Here is a 21,598-nt window from a genome sequence, read left to right on the forward strand (position 1 = left end):
AGGTTTTTGGAATATAACCTTCATAGAGAGAAAGGAAAAAATAGAATGGAAAATGTAACACCTATGGATAATGAAGTTCACGATGAAAAGAAGAGAATAAAACAGAAAGAAGATAAAAGGACCAAAGTGGAAGAAAAATAAAAAGGTGACAAAAAAGTGGAAAAAGTTATAAAAACTGGATTATTCCTGATTTTGAGAGGCATCTTCTTCCTTTTTCTTTCTTCTCTCACTTTTTGGTCAGTGGCACTGTACCCCAGGCTCTGCCCCTGTGGCACATTTAGGTAGAGATTTGTAGTTGATGTGTCGCTATGGTGATGGCATAAACTAGGCTTCAGTCTCATTGGTAGTTGGGGCTTGTTAGTGTTTGCAGGCTCCAACAATGAGAGAGTCCATTTTCCTGGAGCCTCTTCCTAAATCTCTCATTCTTGAACCAGCATCCTGGTGACCCAGCTGTCAAGTTGCCCCTGCCACTGCCTGGAGAGCAAGAGGCTCTAAAACCTGCCAAATCTCCCCTATATCCCCACTCAACACAGGGTTCTGGGTAAGGCTTTGCCAGGCAGAGCCGCTAGCATAATCAGGCAGGGCCGGGAGTCAATTGCTCCTCAGACACCTTTCTGTGAACCTCCAGGTATGTCTAGTATGCCTCAGTGCTTCAAGAGACTACTCTCCCCAGAAACCTGTTTCAAAGTTTGCACTTTGAAACCTGTATCAGCTGTCAGGAAGATGCCCCAGTCACTGCCTGCAGAATAGGAGGTCTTAAAAGCTGCCAAGTCCCTCCTCCAGGTCCTTTTAGAGCACAGCCCTGGGTAAAAAAGCTCTGCCAACCAGAGCCACCAGCTTAAGTAGGCAGGGGGTGAGCTGACTTTTGTTCAGGCTTTCTAAGGTTCCCTGGGTATGTCTAGTTAAATTTGCCTTAGGGTTTTGGGACTGCTCTCTGCAGGCTTCTCCCTTGTTAGGAAGCCTACAGCCTAGCCTGCCCAACTTCCACAGTGTTCTCTGAGGTCTGCTCTGTAGGAATGTGTTTTTTAACCTGTTATCGGCTGGCAGGAAGTTGCCCCAGCCACTACTTGCAGAGCAAGAGGCCCTAAAAATGATCAAGTCTCTCCTCTGGGTTCTCTTAACTCGCAGACCTGGGAAAGAGGACCTTGTCAGCTGCTGCCAGCATAAGCCGGTTGGGCAGTGAGCAGACTGCGGGTTCAACTCCTTTCAGCGATCAGATCTGTGGATCTGCTCTCTAAAGACTATCTGCAAACTGCCTGCGCACCCCTCCCCCCAGCATTTCTGTATTTTTTTCCTCCTGGGGAATGTGATTTGTTAGACTGTATGGCTGGCGGAGGACCCCGCACGCTGTTGTTCGGGGAGCGAGGATTACACAGAGCCTCTGTCACAGCTCACGCAGAAGGCCACTACTGAGTTTCAGACCCAGCTCCTCCATCCAGGAACTCGGGCACCCACACCTGAGGCGCCAAGAGGAACCACTTGTACACCGCCGGTGCTCTCCGAACGAGAGACTGGGAGTAATCAAAGCCCACTCTGCCGGCAAATCAATCGTCCACCTCTGCTGGAGTTTGCTGCTGGTGTTAGCTCCGTGCTCCACGTGGGTTGAGCCAGGGGATCACTGTCTCCTCGGCTTTAACGTCTCTGCCCTAGCCCTCCCTCCCCCTTCCTCTCAGTGAAAAGCAGACCTTCCTCAGGTCAGAGAGGGAAGCAAAATACTCCGTTCTGCATCCTATTTCCTTCAGAGAGGTTTATATATTCAGCTACCATTTTACCCAATTGTACCTGTGTTTGATGTATGTGTATTTCAGATGCTCCTGGGATTGGTTTTTTTTGTCTCTAGTTGTTGAATTTGTTGAAACGGGTAGAGGTATTAGGAGCCCACCTCACGGCGCCATTTCTATGACGTCACTGACTTAAGGGCATTTTAGTGGGACTTAACTTTTTGGCAACATAGAAACTTTGGTCATAGCCATAGTTCTATAAAAATGTTTCAAAGATGTTACTTCTGATTAAAATATTCTAAGCAAATTATACAAAACCATAACAAGAAAGTAAACATCTTTGTGTCTAATGTAAGAGCAAAAATTCTTTACCGGCATCTTATTTTTAATACAGCGGAAGTCAGTGGTGCTTATAAACAGCACAGGGTTCCTTGATAGGGAATCAGAAAAGTTGCAAAATAAGGCACAGCCTGTCATCGTCACAGATCTGGGTTAGACAGTAGTGTTCTCTCTGAAAGGCACAAATTGGAAATCTGATTACCCAAAGGTTTTAAATGTGGCTCTGAAATAAGGTCATATGATGAGGACGGCTGACTTGGAAAAACATTCCTTTAACCGGAATTAATGGTAGTAATCAGACAAAGTTACTTCTAGGTTATAAAACTTTGGAAATGAAGAAGTTCTTCTTGTCAGCCCATATGTAAATTGGTAAAGGCACTGTGTAAAATGTGGGCTGGGCTGACCATACTTCTAGTTTAGAGTGCATATTTCAAAAAAGGCAAATTTCCTAAAAATCAACTTTATATTAACTAACAAAAAGTAATCATTTTAGATATTATGCTCAGATATGTAAGCTGGATAACATAGCAGGTTCTAAGTCAGAAGTCTTGAAGAGGTTTCTGGAACAACACGCTGGAGTTCACTGGTTGTTCATGAGGAAACACTCCACACGATGATGATGATGACGATGACCAGAACGCTAATCCCTATGACCCACATCTTGCAGTTCTTCCACCAATATTTTCGCTTCAACTTGGCAGCACTTGTTTCAAATTGGGAAGCTCCTGCGGTGTGTCTGCACAGTCATCTAACTCAGAGAGCTTCTGATCTCTTTCCAACACCTTATCCACATTGACTCTCATGATGTCCACCACCTCATCCACTTGGTTCTGTGTCTGCTAAAGTCTTTGATTACTGCCTGAGGCAGTGCTTGGACAGGCAGGCGCACCTTTACACATTTCGGTGGTGGCAACAGATGAAGTGTCCAAGGATCGGCCTTCCTTTTCACTTTTTATTGACAACAAACAACATTTGGCCTTCTCCTGAATCAACATTATACTAACCAGTATATGCCGTTGACACTGGTCTTTCAGCCACAAAACTAGCAATCTTTCCATGTCAATTATTATGGCACTTTGCTGTTTAGTAATTACAGTTGATTTCATATGGGCTGACCCCTTTATGTGCTCTAGGAGATGGTCTTTATCCTTGATAACTATTGCTACAGTAGAGTGGCTAAGGCCTAGCAAGTGGCCAATGTTCATCACTGATTCTCCTTTTTCCGATCTCTTTACAAAGTCTAATTTCACTTCCATCATGATGGCTCTCCTCTTCTTCAAATCACTACCCTATTAAGACTCTGATGTTTGTTTAGGAGCCATGATAAGGACCAAAAAGTCACCAAACAAAGCAGCACAAACAGAACACTTGCACTTTTAACAGTCCAAAACAGCATAGATAAGCATATTGTGGAAAGCCAACTCCCTCACTCATGCTGCATTACTGAATATTCATCTGCTGCACGCAACCAAACTAGTTTGCCCACATAGCCCATAAGTACAAAGCTAACAGAATAAGCCAAAACATTCATGTCTCAATTTTTTAAGGTTTTTATGGGAGTAAGTGTTGTAAATTCAAAACGTCATATGTCGAGACTATTGTAACCCGAGGACCCCCTGTACTAATATTATCCCCAATTTAATGATGAGGAAACAGAGACACAGAATGGTTAAGGAACTGTCTAAAGAAAAAAATCAAATGCTAGTAAGCAGTAGACTCTGGCTATAAACGTAGCCTATGTGGTTATAAATCTACAGTCTTGTTGCTGCCACAGTCTGCATTTGTGAAAATTAGTTTAAAACAGCAACAAACTCCCAAAACCACTTTTCAAAAGCAAATGTGCTCTTCTGCTGTTTTCCCACTCTGATCTTCTGTCTGTGAGTAGCCAGACCAATCCTAGATTGCCATTCAGATGGCCCTGGTGTTTTATCTACATAGACTACAATTAAAATGACTTTAACATTGGAATGACTTATTTTTTTAACTCCAACTCATCCAAATTCCTTCATCTGCCACCAGATGAACACCATCTGCTCTAATAGATGTTTAGTAAGAGCTCATGACAGAACAAAAACTCTTCACTAGAAAGAAACCCAAGCAGTGATACAATCACTGTGAAAGTTTTCTCTTTTCTGAGAAAAATTTATAATAGAAGCCTGAAGAAGAAAAACTGAAAAGTAAAATTTTACAATAAAAATTCTAAATCTTAAGGATATATATTTTAAAATATTATTTATGGTTAATTTTATAGGAAAAAAAAGAAAAAAAATTTAAAATAATTATATATGGTTAATTTTATAGTAAAAAAGTAGAAATTTGCTGTTTTCTATGTAAAATTTTTAATTTTCATAACTTTCAAGCCTTTAAACCAAAATTAAAAGCAGATTGACTCAGAGCAAAATACCTCAAAATATATTTAATAAGTGAGTGTTGTAGCCACATTATACTATTTGCTATAATAGGTCTCAATTTTCCATTTCCCTTTTATAAATCCAGTTAGTTGCCCAAGTGCAGTACTCTGCATGCTAGAAGAAAGCTTTGATTTTTGTACAAAATATAGAAAGCCTTATTTATTTATTTATTTATTTGTATTTTTCTGAAGCTGGAAACGGGGAGAGACAGACAGACTCCCGCATGCGCCCGACCGGGATCCACCCGGCACGCCCACTAGGGGCGAAGCTCTGCCCACCAGGGGGCGATGCTCTGCCCCTCCGGGGCGTTGCTCTGCCGGGACCAGAGCCACTCTAGCGCCTGGGGCAGAGGCCAAGGAGCCATTTCCAGCGCCCAGGCCATCTTTGCTCCAATGGAGCCTTGGCTGCGGGAGGGGAAGAGAGAGACAGAGAGGAAGGAGGGGAGGGAGTGGAGAAGCAAATGGGCGCTTCTCCTATGTGCCCTGGCCGGGAATCGAACCCGGGTCCCCCGCACGCCAGGCGGACGCTCTACCACTGAGCCAACCGGCCAGGGCCAGAAAGCCATTTTTTAAAGGCCAAATATTGTGTTCTAAATTTGATCAACCTTCATGATTACTTCACTATTTTTTAAGTAAAGAAACATGCTTCTTGAATGAGGCTTCTAAAAAGAAAATAAAAGAATAAACAACAACAAACTGTTTTCTGGGCCGCTGAGAAATTAAACATTTAAAAACACTAGTTAGAACTGCTAAGGAAAAATTTCAACTCCTCCATAGTTGGAAGACTCCAACTAAACCTAGAATTGGCAACTGCAGACACGTGATTTGAGAATTCTGAAACACATATCTACCTCTGAGGCAGATAGAAACTTAAAGTCACAGTCTGAAGATGTAAAGAAATGTAATGGCCAAATACTACAAACAATCAGTCTATCTTTAAACTCTCTTTCTCTATATTCCCAAAATGTCACTACCAGCCATTGAATCATACTTATGATGATGAGAAACTTACTACTTCCTTAAGCTCTAAATGTCACACAATTATTCCTCAGAAGGACCAACTTTAAGACCTTTGCTAGTTTACAGGTGTGTCTTTCATATTTGTATCCTCAATGCCTACTAAAAAATAGACACACAAGTGCTCGATGAACTTGTCTGGATGCATTGAAATGGATTTCCTTGGCCATGTTTTATGTACATGCTTTCTTTCCCCAACTAATTATAAACTCTGTGAGGTATCTTGTTTCATATGTCTTTGTATCCTCTGCATCCCTGGTACTGCAATAGCACATAGAATACCTTATATAACTATTGTTGAATTAAAAATATGAATGAATTAGTGAATGAGTAGCTGAATGAATGACTCATACTTTCAGGCTATTCTCCAGGGATGCATTTTTACATTGCTCTTCAAAATCAGAGACTACATTTATATTTTGTTTCCAAGACTTCAAAGAATAAATTTAATTACTTTTTCCCCACAACTAGAAACTTCTACACAAAGCAGCCTATGACTGTGTATTAAGACTGATACTTAGCTCTTTGATCTTTATAGCTGTTTATTTTCATTTTAGCAATATGCAGAGTTTATAAATACATGGCTTAATAGAATTCAAAGGCTTTTCTGTATCTTATATTTGTCTATAATTTTGAACCTATAAATAGAACATACTGAAAACCCATTTAAAGTCAAAACTTTATTTACATCTTTAATGAGGTTTTCTCATTCTTTTTTGTACTCAAGGGAGACATTGATTATGAAAATGAGCTATTGAAACTGAATGGAACCAAAATATATAATAGTTTTTAAAAGAACTGTATCTTTTCAGCATAATAAGCACAAGTCTTTGGTTAAATGTTTTTGAAAATACAGACTTTAAACTTTTTCAATTTAGTTTGACTTGATGAAATAGTACATATGCAAAGTTTCCCCTTGTTCAAATTCTGAGCCTGCTACAAACTAGCTGGGTGATTTGGACAAGTTGCTAAAACTTTGTGCCTCAGTTTTTTCCCTGTAAATAAAATTTTTGATGATTAATATATATAAAGTATTTAGTTCCATGTAAGTGATCCACAATTATCAGCTATTATTATTAATACACTCACTAGAAATAGGACATGGTTATTGAATAAAAGAATGATTTAAAAATATTATTACTAACATTTATGTGATCAGAAAAGGCATATATTTTTAAATCAGTCACTATATTAAACTATTTAATTATTTGGTAAATGTTGCCTTTACCCTGGTAATTTTGGGAGTTTTTATTTTGAAATTGCCTTAATACCTACTTTATAAGCCATTTAAAGCAAATATTTAATATCATACTTTGCTTTTTTAAGAAGTAATAATACCCTATTATATCACTCAAATTATTCACAGAACTTGGCTATGAATAACTTTGAGATGCTCAAGAAATATAACCACTTGCAAAACGAGAAATAAACTCCAACATTGAAAATACTCAAAAGAATACTCCAAAAATGCAGAGAATGATTACAGAAGGTATTTTGCACAATGGTGATATTATTAAATTTAATGTCTGTCACCCTAAGAATTTCTAAAGGTGAATAATATACTTTGGCCAAATCAGTTCTTTAAATATTATACTTTCTTATATATTTGGCTTACATATCTTATATATGTTTTATATATATTATATATAAATAAAAAATATATAAGTATATATAAATTTATACACTTTATATTATATATAATATATACACTTTATATTATATTTATTACTATAATATATTTTATCACTATAATATTATATTTTATTATTGTTTAGAAAAAATGTGATTAAGGCATGATTGGTACCAGCCAAGAGGGATGGTAGGTATGGTCTAGAAAGCTTATCCAAGTGCTAGAGATTATCTTTCATTTGGCCCAGGAGGGCAAGAGTGTGGCAGGAAAAGCAAAGCCCTTTCTGGACTCTGACATTTTCCTTTACACTGAGGAATGAGACTCTCCTGGATACCCATGTAAGGGTTTCCTCATCTTTAATTTCTTAAATACAGCTTAGACATCAGACTGGTCTTTATTTCCACATCTGTTCTTAGTCACAAGGTCTTGAATAAGATAACTGTTATACAGAAACACAAGAACTGTCTCCCATTTTGCAAACAAGGCACCAGTTGCTCCTTGTTCCAGATTATTTTTCAAGAGTATTTGTGTAGCAAAGATAGAGTGAATGTCTCCATTCAGAGCAAAGGGCAGGTTTACTTACAGTCTTAGAAGATACAGTATCTTCTTCCAGTACAAAGGGCAACATGCTTACCATTCAGTGTAATGAAGATAATGCATCCCTTCTGAGCAAAGGCTAGGCACTGATCATTAGGAAAGATTTGGGTTTCCTAAACTCAGAATTCTCCTGGAATTCTGCCCTTTAGGTATGGAAGTATCCTCACATTGCCCATGAGAACTGGGACTCAGGGAACTAATATAAAGAAGAATGTTTTTATTCTGGCTACAGAATCATTGGTATAAATAATAAACTATACCTTTTATCTTTGACTCATGAGTCTCATATCTTGTACTAACATTTTATGATTTTGAAAAGCTAACTGATTAGTGTGCAAATAAGATAAAGCCTCAAGACACTTCAAAATTCTTAAAAGGCACCTAGAAATCAGAGAGAATACTAACCAAATAGGATAAAGAACAGTGCTGTCTGATGGAAATATTTTGGCCATGTGTGAAAATTTAAATTTCTAGTAATCATATTAAAATTTTCAAAGAAATAAGTAAAATTAACTTGAATAAAATTTTGTTTAAGCCAGTATATCAAAAGTAATATTTTAATATGGTAATTAATATAAAATTTATTTAGGTATTTTACATTCTTTTTTTATACTAAGGCTTTGAAATCAAATGTATATTTTTACGCACAGCATATCTCTATTCAGATTAGTTAGATTTCAAAGGCTCAATAGAGACGTGTACTTACGGACACAGTACTGGGCAGCATAGGTCTTAGAGAGTGAGATGCAACTAGGGCAAGATGACCCAAGAATGCTCCGTGGATATAAATAAAAGTTCTACAAAAAAAAAAAAAAAAATGAGCTGTTTGTTTACATAAGTTTGAGAAGTACCAAATTATGCAAAGTTGAACTGATTTTTTTTTCAAGACTCCTTCTAAACTTTAATACTTAAAAATATTGTGTTTTCCTCACTTATTTGGCTGATAAAATGTTGTTGTTGTTTTCAGAGTATTTTGTGGGATCGGTGTTTTGTGTAATGCACTTGGGAACTGCTGACACAAATTCAGATTTCTAGGTCAGCCATGATTTCCAATATTTTGTCCTATTGTCCCCTTTAAGCTTTATGTGTTGTGACTCCAGGTTTAGAAATTTTAATCATCAAAATGTACTGCTCTCTGAACTCAAAGTTCCCATTTTCTCCCTCATGACTCCTCACTGTTGAGATCACACCACCCACCACTGTCCAATTGATCTTTTCTTTCCTTTCTTCTTTTTTTTAGATTTTATTTATTCATTTTAGAGAGAGGAAAGAGAAAGAGAGAAGGGGCAAGGAGTAGGAAGCATCAACTCCCATATGTGCCTTGACCAGGCAAGCCCAGGGTTTTGAATTGGTGATCTCAGTGTTCCAGGTTGACACTTTTACCCACTGCACCACTATAGGTTAGGGCAATTAATTTCTTAAGTCACAGTTTTAACCCCATCCAAGTCTCCTCAAATTTTCCTAAATATATGTGCATTATTCCCCAGTGCTGCCATAACAATGCCTACTGTGAAATCTATGGCTAAAACAATAGAATTACTATCTCACAGTTCTGGGTGCTGGAAGTCAGACCAAGGTGTCTGCAGGTTTGATCCTTTGGGGGCTCTGAGGAAAAATCTGTCCTATGCCTTTCTTTTAGCTCCTGGTGGCTTGCTGGCAATCTTCAGTGTTCTTTGGCTTGTAGAAGTATTAACTTCATCACTGCCTTCATCTTTGCCTGGTGTTCTCCCTGTGTATGGGTCTGTGTCCAAATTCCCCCTTTTTATAAAAATACCAGTCTAATTGGATTAGGGGCCCACCCCTAATATAACCTCATCTGAACCAATTATATCCACAATGATCCTATTTTCAAGTAAGATCACATTCTGAGGTTCTAGGAGGTTGGGACTTTAACATATGATGTTGAAGGGAGCACAGTTCAAACCATAATAACATGTGACAAATGCACTTAGCAAATAGTTATGAATGTTTACTATATGCGACGATGCCATGCTCTTTATCCCAACCTACAGATTTGGTCCTATTTCTCACTTTTTTCCCACAAATACTTTAGACTAATCTAAACTCACTATTTCCTTTAAAAGCTGTGTTTTCTCATGGTATTAGTTTCTAATTGCTGTTGTAACAAATTATCATTTAGAAGCTGAAAACATAAATTTATTACCATATAGTTCTGGAGGTGAGAAATCCAAAATGGGTCTTACAGACTAAATCAAGGGGTTAGCAGAAGTGCCTTCCTTCTGGAGGCTCTGGGGAAGAATGTTTTCTTGTCTTTTTCAGCTTCTGGAGGCCCACCAATCCCTGGCCCATGGTCCCTTTCTCCATCTACAAGGCTAGTTATACAGAAGCTTCAGAATCTCAGTCCCTCTCTCTTTGTCTCTCTCTCTCTCTCTTTGTCTCTCACCTATGTTTCTGTCATCACATCTCCTTCTAAAATGCTGACCCCTCTGCAACCTTTTTATAAGGACTTTTGTGATTACATTGGGCCCACCCAGGATAACCTCCCTATTCTAAGATCCTTAACTTAATCTCCCTGCAAAGAATATTTTGCCATATAAGTTAACATATTCACAGGTTTCAGATACTAAGACGTGGACATCTTTAGGAGACCATTATTCTGTGTTCCAAACCCCTGTTTCTGTCTCCCCCTGAAATATCACTTCAACCTCACATGTTTTTGAAACCTTAGTCATTTTTTGAGATCAATGTCAAATATAGCTTTTATAAAAGATTCAGTTCTCTAGTTAAATATGCTCTCTCCTCCTCCACTGAATTCCTAGAATGCTTTGTCTGGATCTCCCTCCCCCCTACCTTCTGGTATAGTAAGCTTTTTTCTGCTCGTTTCATCTATTCTATTAGCAACAAGCTCTAGAAAGCAGGAAATACATTTCACTCATTTGTAGATCCCCAAGATCTCTTTCAGTTGTTTATAATTAATAGTAGTTTCTCCATTTCCTTTTTAATTTACTGATTAATAATAAGGCTGTTGAGTCTAAGTGGAACCAGATTGGATTTCCTTGGCAGCCAAAAGGCAACCCTGGGCAATGTGTAAAATTTCAACTACTTCATTACTTGCTGTCTTTTAAAGAGAGGCAATAGGTGCTGGTAAAGACCATACGCTTTCATATCAAACTCACTACATGCTGTACAATTCTGTTCATATAGAATTTTAGAAAAGACAAAACTGGTGACAGAATCATATCAAAAGTTTCTGGGGGAAGAGGGAGGGTTTTGTCCTAAAAGGGACTTGAGGGAACTTTCAGGGAGATAGAATGTTCTAGATCATGATTGTGAAGATAATAACAGTACTGCATGAATGTGTCAAACTTATCAAGTTTTGCAACTTATTATATGCAAATTATACTCTGAGTAAGCAGATTTAAAAATATTGAATTGGAAACTCCCAGCCGAGCCATCGAGAGACATACAGCAGGCAGACATCAGAGACAGAGAAAGCTCAAGTGCAGCCCCCAGCCTCCCAGATCCGGCCTCCCTCACCTCTCTGTATGGAGAGTGGCAGAGACAAACCCCACAACCAACTCTCCAGAGTAACTCTCTCCCATGAAGTACAGTGGTGCTCTGCATTTGGTCCCCGGGTCTGTTGAGACATGGGGAGGATTGTCCAGAGGCCTGAGATTGCAATTGGTAGAGCCATATAGCCGGAGCCGAAGATGTAAAGCCCTCACAACATATCCCACACACCAATGTGACTGCTGCTGCACCTACCTCATTGTGACAGCAACATTTCACTGGAGGACAGCCCAGGAATTTTACAGAGCTAAAACTTGCAATATAGCAAACCTACTGGAAGAAAACAGTAACCTCTAAAAACTAAAAATTATCATTCCTTTTTTTGTTTCCTTTTTTCCTCCTCTTATTCTTTTTCTCTCTTTCTCTTTTGAATTTCCTTTTCTTTAATTTCTATATTTTTAATTATTATTTTTATGGCTGTTTATTATTATTTTTTGGTTTTCTATCTTTGTTTTCTGTGGTTTTTCTTTATTCTTGTCATGTTACAAATTTTTATATTTTCCCTATTATTTTAATTTTAATTTTTCATATTTTAGGGGTTTTTTTTGTTAGAATTCTTAACAATACCACTCTCAAATGCCATCAAGGTATTCATATTGTTTTTTGAGCTCAGTAAGTTGCCTATTAGTGTTTCTGCATCTCATTGAGTATTTTCAGAACTTCAATTTTGAATTCTCTATCATTTAACTTCAAGGTTTCCATGTGATTGAGATTTTTTCTGGAGACTTTTCATTTTCTTTCTGAACTACATTTCTGTCTTGTGTAGCCATAGTACTATATTTGTTCTATATCTTTGAAATATGCCATTGGTATTTTAATAGGAATTGCATTGAATCTATAGATTGCTTTGGGTAATATAGACATTTTAATGATGTTTATTCTTCCTATCCATAAACACGGTATATGCTTCCACTTATTTGTATCTTTCTTGGTTTCTTTTTTCAACATCTTATAATTTTCTGAGTACAAGTCTTTTACCTCCATGGTTAAATTTATTCCAGGTACTTTTTTTGTTGTTGTTGCAGAACTGAAGGGTATTATTTCCTTAATTTCTCTTTCTGGCTCAGTTGTTTTTGTTTGATGGTATTCTTTACTTTTTCCCCATTTCTTCTTTCTGACAGTTTATTGTTGGTGTATAAAAATGCCACTGATTTCTGAATATGAATTTTATGTTCTGCCATTTTGTCAAATATAATTTATCATGTCTAGTAGTTTGTTGACTGAGACATTAGGGTTTTCTATGTACAGTATCATGTCATCAGCAAATAATGATAGTTTTACTTCTTTTCCAATTTGCATGCCTTTTATTTCTTTTTCTTGTCTGACTGCTGTGGTTAGGACTTCCAGAACTATGTTGAGTAAGAATGGTGAAAGGGGAACCCCTGCCTTGTTCCTGATCTTAAGGTGATTGCTTTAAAAAATTGCTTATTGAGTATGATGTTGGCTGTGGATTTATTTGTCATAGATGGCCTTTATTATGTTTAGGTGTATTCCCTGTATTCCCACTCTGCTCAGAGTTTTGATCATAAATGGTGCTAGATTTTATTAAATGCTTTTTCTACAACTATTGATATAATCATGTGATTTTTATCCTTCATTTTTTTATGTGACAAATTATATTTGTTAATTTGCAAATATTGTACCAGCCTTGTCTTCCTGGAATGAATTCTACTTGATCATGATGTATGATCTTTGATGTATTTCTGGATCCGGTTTGCTAATATTTTGTTGAGAATTTTAGCATCTATGTTCATCAAGAATATTGGTCTATAGTTTTCTTTCTTTGTAGTGGCTTTACCTGGTTTTGGAATGAGGCTAATACTTGCCTCATAAAATGAGATTGGAAGTCTTCCCTTCTCTTGAATTTTTTGAAATAGCTTGAGAAGGATAAATGTTAGTTCTTTTTTTAATGTTTGGTAAGATTCACCTTTGAAGCCATTCAATGCAGGACTTGTTTGCTGGGAGTTTTTTGATAACTTTCAATTTCATTTGTTGTAATCAGTTTGTTTATGTTTTCTGATTCTTTCAGATTGAGTTTTGGAAGATTTTATGTCTCTAGGAATTTATCCATTTCACTAGGTTTTCCAATTTTTTGGCATATAGATCTTCTTGGTATTTTTTACGATCTTTTGTATTTTTTTGGTATCAATTATTACTTCTTCACTTTCATTTATAATTTTATTTTATATGAAAAAAGTGTCCCTTACTCCTGACCCTAATCCCTCAGACACAATTGGATACTCAAATTTTATTTCTCCTCAACCAGGTGAGCAGCAGGTTCAGATAGAGTGGGGCTGACAGTCCCCTCTGCAGAAGTTCTTACAGCTGGTGAGACCCTGGTCTCAGGGAGGAAGACCAAGAGAGTCCTCTCCTGGGGCTGGCTGTGCCCCCCCCCCCGCCATAAAGTGGCTAACCCCTTTGACCTAGAGGTCAGTGGTCTAGGTCAGTGGTCAGCAAACTCATTAGTCAACAGAGCCAAATATCAACAGTACAACAATTAAAATTTCTTTTGAGAGCCAGATTTTTAAACTTAAACTATATAGGTAGGTACATTCCTTATTGAGGTAGCACCCGCATGTGGTATTTTGTGGAAGAGCCACACAGAGCCACACTCAAGGGACCAAAGAGCCACATGTGACTCGCAAGCTATGGTTTGCCGACCACTGACCTAGACCAACAATAGGCTTGTGGGGACCCACACAATAAATGTCCATGCTCCAAGCCTCTCTCTACTTTCCCCTGTGAAATGTAGCCCAACAGGGCTAGATAGCCAGTACCCGGGATGGCTGACTGTGAAGTTTCTCCCTGTCAAATACACATGAGCCACTGTGTTGGTGCTGATGACAGAGAGTGGAACTTGCTTCAGCTGAGTCAAGTGTGAGGAATGCTTCCTTAGGGCACACCACTAGCAAGGGTTGTTAGGTCCTGAACCAATACTCTCTGTAGCTGGCCACTGGATATGCCAGCCCTGGGCTTCCCTGGAGAGAACCCAACACAGACCATTGAGAGACACTGCCCGTGACTGGCCCTCAGCCACCTTCTTGGAGCTATAAGCAATCCAGAGTTTGTGGCAGCCTATTCCTGGGCCCAGGTGCACATTGAAACACCAAGCCACACACCTAGGCTGGCTTTCACCCACACTGGTACTGGGGGAAGGTTCACAAAAGGTCAAGGTTCTCTGAGGCCCACTTCCTGTAGCAGCTGTCTGCTGGCTGCTTGTTGGGCTCAGACACTGAAATAAAACCTCTGGTAGAGTCTAAAGCCTGGGGCAATTCAGGGACTAGGAAGGATGGTGGGTGTGGCTCTGCCCCAGGTGTCCGTCTGTCCAGACTTTTCTCACAGACCTCAGTGGGGTGTGGCCCCAGGAGTTTAGTGGGTGTGGCCTCTGAGACCCAGAGATGTGGTTTTCCCACAGTCTGGACAGTTTCTACTGAGTCTCCTGTGGGGCCAAAGCACCAGTCACAGACTTGAGAGAGCGGGGGAAAAGCTCCAGCCTCAACACCAGAAAACTAAGTCACTGAGATGCCTCCTGATTCCAGGCTGACTTCTCAGAACAACCCAGTCTCCATAGGGTGGAGCAGGAGGGATTCCCAAGGGCACAGCAGTTGCTTTCCCAGGCTGATGCCACACAGAGGGGACTGTTCTACCCAAGAAAGATGGGGCCTGCAGTATTAGAGAATGACTCAGCACAAGGGTTCAACATACATAAATCAATCAATGTAATACACCACATCAACAACAACAACAACAAAAACCATATGATCTTATCCATAGATGCAGAAAAGGCATTTGATAAGATACAACATCCCTTTATGTTTAAAACACTCAATAAAATCATAATCGAAGGAAAGTGCCTCAACATAACAAAGGCCCTAGATGACAAGCCATGAGCTTATATCATACTAAATGGTGAAAAAATGAAGGCTTTTTCTCTAAAGTAAGAAACAAGACAAGGCTGCTCACTTTGTCCACTCTTATTCAACATAGATCTGGAAGTTTTAGGCAGAGCAATCAGGCAAGAGAAAGAAACAAAAGGCATCCATATCAGGAAAGAAGAAGTAAAGGTTTCACTTTTTGTAGATGGCATTATCCTGTATCTAGAAAACCATAATGACTCCATGGAAAAACTATCAGAAATAAACCAATACAGTAAAGTTGGAGGATACAAAATCAATATATCAAAATCTATTGCTTTCCTATACATCAACAATGAAACTTAAGAAAATGAACTTTAAAAAAATTTCTTTTACAATTTCAACAACAGAAAAAAAAAAACAAAAACCTAGGAATAAACTTAACAAAGGATGTGAAGGACCTATATACTGAAAACCACAAAGTATTATTGAAAGAAATGGAAAAAGACACAATGAAATGGAAAAATATTCTATGTTTATGGACTGGAAGAATCAACATAGTCAAAATGACCATATTACCCAAAGCAATATACAGATTTAATACAATCCCCTTCAAAATCTCAATGCTATTTCTTAAAGATATAGAACAAAAAATCATCAAGTTTTTATGGAACCATAAAAAAACCCAAATAGCCAAAGCAATCCTAAGGAAAAAGAATGAAGTCAAAGTTATCACACTGTCTGATTTCAAATTACTCTATAGAGCCACAGTAATAAAAACAGCATGGTCTTGGCAAAAAACAGATGTACAGACAGAGCTCTGAAATAAAACTACATATATATGGACAAATAATCTTTGACAAAGGAGCAAAAAACACAAAGAGAAAAGTAAGTTTTTCAATAAATGGTGTAGGAAAAATTGGAAAGCCACATGCTAAAGAATGAAACTTGACTGAAGTTTGTCTCCCTGCACAAAAATTAATTCAAAATGGAGCAAAGACTATCTGAAAAAATAAATTACATAGAAAAAAAACATAGGTACCAAACTCATGAACCTTGGCCATAGAAGACAATTTATTAGTTTAACCACAAAGGCAAGGGAAGTAAAGGCAAAAATAAATGAATGGGACTATATCAAACTGAAAAGCTTCTGCACAGCAAAAGAAACTGACAACAAAACAAACAGGTAGCCAACTAAATAGGAGATGATATTTGCAAACAACAGCTCTGATAAGGAGTTAATATCCAATATATATAGAGAGAGAGCTCACAAAGCTCAGCAAAAAACAAGCAAATGATCCAATTAAAAATGGTGAGAGGGCCTGACCTGTGGTGGCGCAGTGGATAAAGCATCAACCTGGAAATGCTGAGGTCGCCGGTTCGAAGCCCTCCTGGTCAAGGTACATATGGGAGCTGATGCTTCCAGCTCCTCCCCCCTCTCTCTCTTCTCTCTGTCTCTCTCTCCCTCTCTCTCTCCTCTCTCTCTCTCTCTCTCTCCCTCTCTGTCTTTCTCTCTCCTCTCTAAAATGAATAAATAAAAAAATTTAAAAAAAATGGTGAGAGGACCTGAGCAGACACTTCTCCCAAGAGGACATACAAATGGCCAACAGATATATGAAAAGATGCTCATCTACATTAGCTATTCGAGAAACGCAAATCAAAACTACAATGAGATACTACCTCACACCTATTAGATTAGCTATTATCAACAAGACAGGTAATAAAATAAGTGTTGGAGAGGCTGTGGAGAAAAAGGAACCCTCATTCACTGCTGGGTGGAAATGCAAATTAGTGCAACCACGATTGAAGAAAGTGTGATAGTTCCTCCAAAAGCTAAGAGAAGAATCACCATATGACTCAGCAATCCCTCTACCCCCAAAACTCAAAAACATTGGTATGTAAAGACACATGCACCCCCATGTTCATTGCAGCATTGTTCACAGTGACTAAGACATGAAAACAATCAAAGTGTCCATTGATAGAAGATTGGGTAAAGAAGATGCAGTACATATATTCAGTGGAATACTACTCAGCCGTAAGAAATGAATACGTAGTGCCATTTATGACAACATGGCTGGATCTTGAGAACATTATACTGAGTGAAATAAGTAAGTCAGAAAAAGCTAGGAGCTGTATGATTTTGCCTGACCTGTGGTGGTACAGTGGATAAAGCGTCGACTTGGAAATGCTGAGGTCGCCGGTTTGAAACCCTGGGCTTGCCTGGTCAAGGCACATATGGGAGTTGATGCTTCCAGCTCCTCCCCCCTCTCTCTCTTCTCTCTGTCTCTCTCTCCCTCTCTCTCTCCTCTCTAAAATGAATAAATAAAATTTAAAAAAAAAGAACTGTATGATTTCACACATAGATGAGATATAAAACTGAGACCATGACAGATAAAAGTAAAGTGGTTAGGTAACAACTATTGCTTTCCTATATGTGGGGTGAAGGGTATAAAGGGGGACAAATATAAGGTGACGTAAAATGATTTGACTTTGGGTGACGGGTAGACAACATAATCAATTCAAATGCTATAAAAAACATTCACCAGAAACCTAAGTACATCTATTGATCAATGTCTCTCTGTTAAATTTAATTTTCTAAATAAAATTTAAAAATAATAATAATAAAAATAAGTGAAATATTGTCTGAACTGGCAGTGGTGCAGTGGATAGAGCGTTGGACACAGAGGAACCATGTTCGAAACCTTGAGGTCGCAAGCTTGAGTGCGGGCTCATCTGGTTTGAGCACAGCTCACCAGCTTGAACCCAAGTCGCTGGCTTGAGCAAGGGGTCACTCGGTCTGCTGTAGCCCCCTCCCCAGTCAAGGCACATATGAGAAAGCAATCAATGAACAGTTAAGGTGCCACAACAAAGAATTGATGCTTCTCACCTCTCTCCCTTCCTATCTGTCTGTCCCTACCTGTCCCTCTCTCTATCTCTCTCTCTGTCTTGGTCACATTAAATAAATAAATAAATAAATAAATAAATAAATAAATATTGAATTGTTTTGGGTGTTTGTTGTTGAGCTTTATAAGTTCCTTATAAAATTTGGATTTTAACCCCTTACAGGTATATTATTGGCAAATATAATATATTCTTCCACTCAGTTGATTGTCTTTTCATTTTTTATGGTTTTCTCTGCTGTGAAAAACTTTTAATTCACTGTAATCCCATTTGTTATTTCTTTTCTTTTGTTTCCCTTGCCTGACATGATATATCAGAAAAATATATTGCTACAAGAAATTCAAGATTTTACTGCTTGTGTTTTCTTCTAGGATTTTCATGGTTTCAAGTCTAACATTTAAGTCTTTAATTCATTTTGACTTAATTCTTGTTTGTGATGTATGCAGGTGGTCTAGTCTAATTTTTTTGCACATATCTGCCCGATTTTTTCCTACACCATTTATTGACTAGAGTCTAGTCACTAGACTGTCTTTACTCCATTGAATGCTTTTGCCTCCTATGTTATATATTAATCGACTATAAAGGCATGGGTCATTTCTGGCTGAGTTGGGGGAGGTAGAAGAGGGTAGAGGAGGGATAGATGGTGATGGAAGGAGACTTGACTTGAGGTGGTGAACACACACTACAATATACAGATGGTGTGTTATAGAATTGTACACCTAAAACCTGTATAATTTTACTAACCAATGTCACCCCAATAAATTCATTTACAAAAAGAAAAATAGTAAATAAAATGAAACAGTGATAAAAATTTAATAAAATGTCTTAAAATATATATTGAGTACATTAGGAACAGCAGAGACAAAGAAAAGTGAAAGTTTAGATCCAAGTGACAGAAGGGAAAAAAGCAGGAAAAACCCAGAAAATAAGTCTTCATTTAAAAGGGTGTGGGGGTGGCCCTGGCTGGTTGGCTCAGTGAATAGGCATTGTCTGGGCTTGAGAACATCCTGGGTTTGATCCCCAGTCAGGGCACACAGGACAAGTGAACATCTGCTTCTCCCCCCCCCCACCTTTCTCTGTCTCTTTCCCTCTGGTAGCCAGTGGTTTGGTTGTTTCTAGCACTGTCCCCAGATGCGGATTGCCAGGTGGATCCCAGCCAGGGTGCATGTGGGAATCTACCTGTCTCCCTTTCTCTCACTTAAAAAGAAAGGGTGTGGGGAAGCAAAACATGGCAAACTGTGAAAAAAGTTTAGAGTAATAAATTCATAGGAAATAAGCAACCTTATAGATGCAAAGACTTGTACTAGGAGACAGAAGTGTAAAAGGAAAATAATATAACGTCAAATAAACTAGATGCTACATTTTTTTGCTTATAAGTGGTTTAGGTTCAGCTAAACCAGCACACCCAAGCCAATGACATAAAAACAACTAAAATTACAAAGAGCAAAAATGGAGTTATTGAAAATGACAAATACAAAGGAATTAGCAGGATGAATTTCCTGCAGAAGTGTGCTTTGAGCCAGATTTTGAAAGAACTGATTGCATTCACAGAAGCAGTACTCAAGCCAGGAAAGAATACCATGAACAAAGACCTGGAATCCGGGGAAAAAGATAAACATAAGAAAATGTTACTGATTTTCCAATTCCTGTTTAGTTCTTAGCATAATCTTAAAATGACACTTGAAGTCTAACAAGTTGCTTCTCTTCCTTGAAAACTTCCCTGGCAGCTTATCCCAAATGAATGTTTTAACTTTGTGACAATGTTTCATTCTGTGCCTCACAATTTAGCATCCTGCTTTGTTTTCCAACTGTTTAATGTGTTTAGCTACACTATTCCTGGGTGCAGGGATTGTGGATATATCCACAATGTCTAGAATATTTCATGGCCTATAGTAAGCACTACCTAAGACAAAACAATGATTAATAAAACCTAAAAAACCCCAAAGAAGTAGTAACACATTATTCCTCCAGCAAAAACATTTTACCTTCAAATACAGAAGTTAGTTTCATTCTCTAGTAAATTATCAGAATGGCATTAATGTTGTACATTTCCTCCTAAAAAAGTGATTCTTTTTTTTCCCTTTCCCCTCTCCTTTCTCCCCAAGGACTAGAAACCCACTGTTTGTGACAGCATTTTCCCAGTGAATCTGGAATGTAGAAGCATCAAGAAAAAGAATGTGTTTGTACATATATGGGGGTGGGAAGATATTTGGGGTAGATCATTAAATGAAAGGTTTGACATTTTTGCCCTTATCCCTTCTGCTAATCTTCCTTGAAGGGATAATACATATCTGAAAGTGGGTTCCGCTGAACTGTCAACCCCATTGTTGTCCCCACAGGTGGCTGTTAAATAAATTCCCTCTGTCCATGTTTCATGGTCATTGGTTGCTGTCATGCCAGACCTTTACAAGTTGAACTTTCTTTAACCTTGAAATTCATAGAGAAAAAGTATCTCCAAGTGGGTCTAACTGCAACTAACCTCATTATTTTTTTTGTTTGATCTAATTTTTTGTTTTTTAAATCATTATTTATTCTCGCTTATTTGATCCAAGTTTTCTAGGAGTTATTGGTTTAAAAGAAACAACACTGAATAACATTTCATGATGCTGCTTTCTGGTATATAGTATTAAACTAATGGCTTGTTCCTTTGAATTAGACCAATTAAGTCACAATATAGTAGGTTTCGTCTACTCCTGTATTTTCTTCTGTCTTCCCCATTTCTGTTACCAAATGGGGAGCCAGGGTTTATTTGCCAGTCTTCACAGGCATGCATGGGAACCACAGAGCTCTTTTTCTCAATAAGGGGCTTTCTTCATCTCACATTTAGTTCAGAGCAATTTCATTCTTTGTTTTGTTCAAAGTCTAATAATTCATATTACAATCTGCTCCCATCAATACAATTAGTAAATGGTATTCTAAGGATCCCATAAAAGTGCATACCATAGATCTAATCTGCCTTTGAATTAAAAGCAAGATGTATTTCTTTATTATGGCCCTCTCTTTGGTGTACATTTGGAAATACTTTATCAATATCCCCCAAACACAGTATATCTAAAATCATACCTAATATAGATAAAAGTTAAGTGGTTAATGGGGGGGGGGGTGTTGGGAGGGAGTAAAGAGAGATAAATATATGGTGATGAGAAATGATGTGACTTTGGGTTATGGGCACACAACACAATCAACAACAGTTCAAATGCTATAAAAAGGTTCACCTGAAACCTGTGTACTCTTATTGATCAATGTCATCCCATTAAATTTGATTTCTAAATAAAAAATAAAATATACCCAATATATATGAAAATATCCCTTTGATACACAATATTTTCAATCCTTCAGACATATAGCATTACACAGACTCCACTTCACTTTTCTTAGAATAACATGTATTTCTTGGGAACTTATATGACATTACTAAAGTCTTAGTATGGTTAGATGAGAAAAATCCCAGAAGTAGTTTGGAAGATAATGTTTACTCTGTATTTCCGGAAGGAAAAATTAATTAATTAATTAATTTAAGAAAGACTAACGGCCCCTCAATGTTCTTCTCACGATTAATAAGGAATGATTTCAGTGTTTCTGTATCTATGCAACTAAG

At 37.9% G+C, this 21,598-nt stretch overlaps 1 pseudogene; it reads right to left on the bottom strand.

Annotated features, from left to right (window-relative positions):
- Nucleotides 1-2,498: 2,498 nt before the first annotated feature.
- On the bottom strand, nt 2,499-2,959 carry LOC136323008 (vesicle-associated membrane protein 3 pseudogene; annotated as a pseudogene).
- Nucleotides 2,960-21,598: the final 18,639 nt, after the last annotated feature.

Source organism: Saccopteryx bilineata, chromosome 2, assembly GCF_036850765.1.
Source record: "Saccopteryx bilineata isolate mSacBil1 chromosome 2, mSacBil1_pri_phased_curated, whole genome shotgun sequence".
In the NCBI taxonomy this organism is placed as follows: domain Eukaryota; kingdom Metazoa; phylum Chordata; class Mammalia; order Chiroptera; family Emballonuridae; genus Saccopteryx; species Saccopteryx bilineata.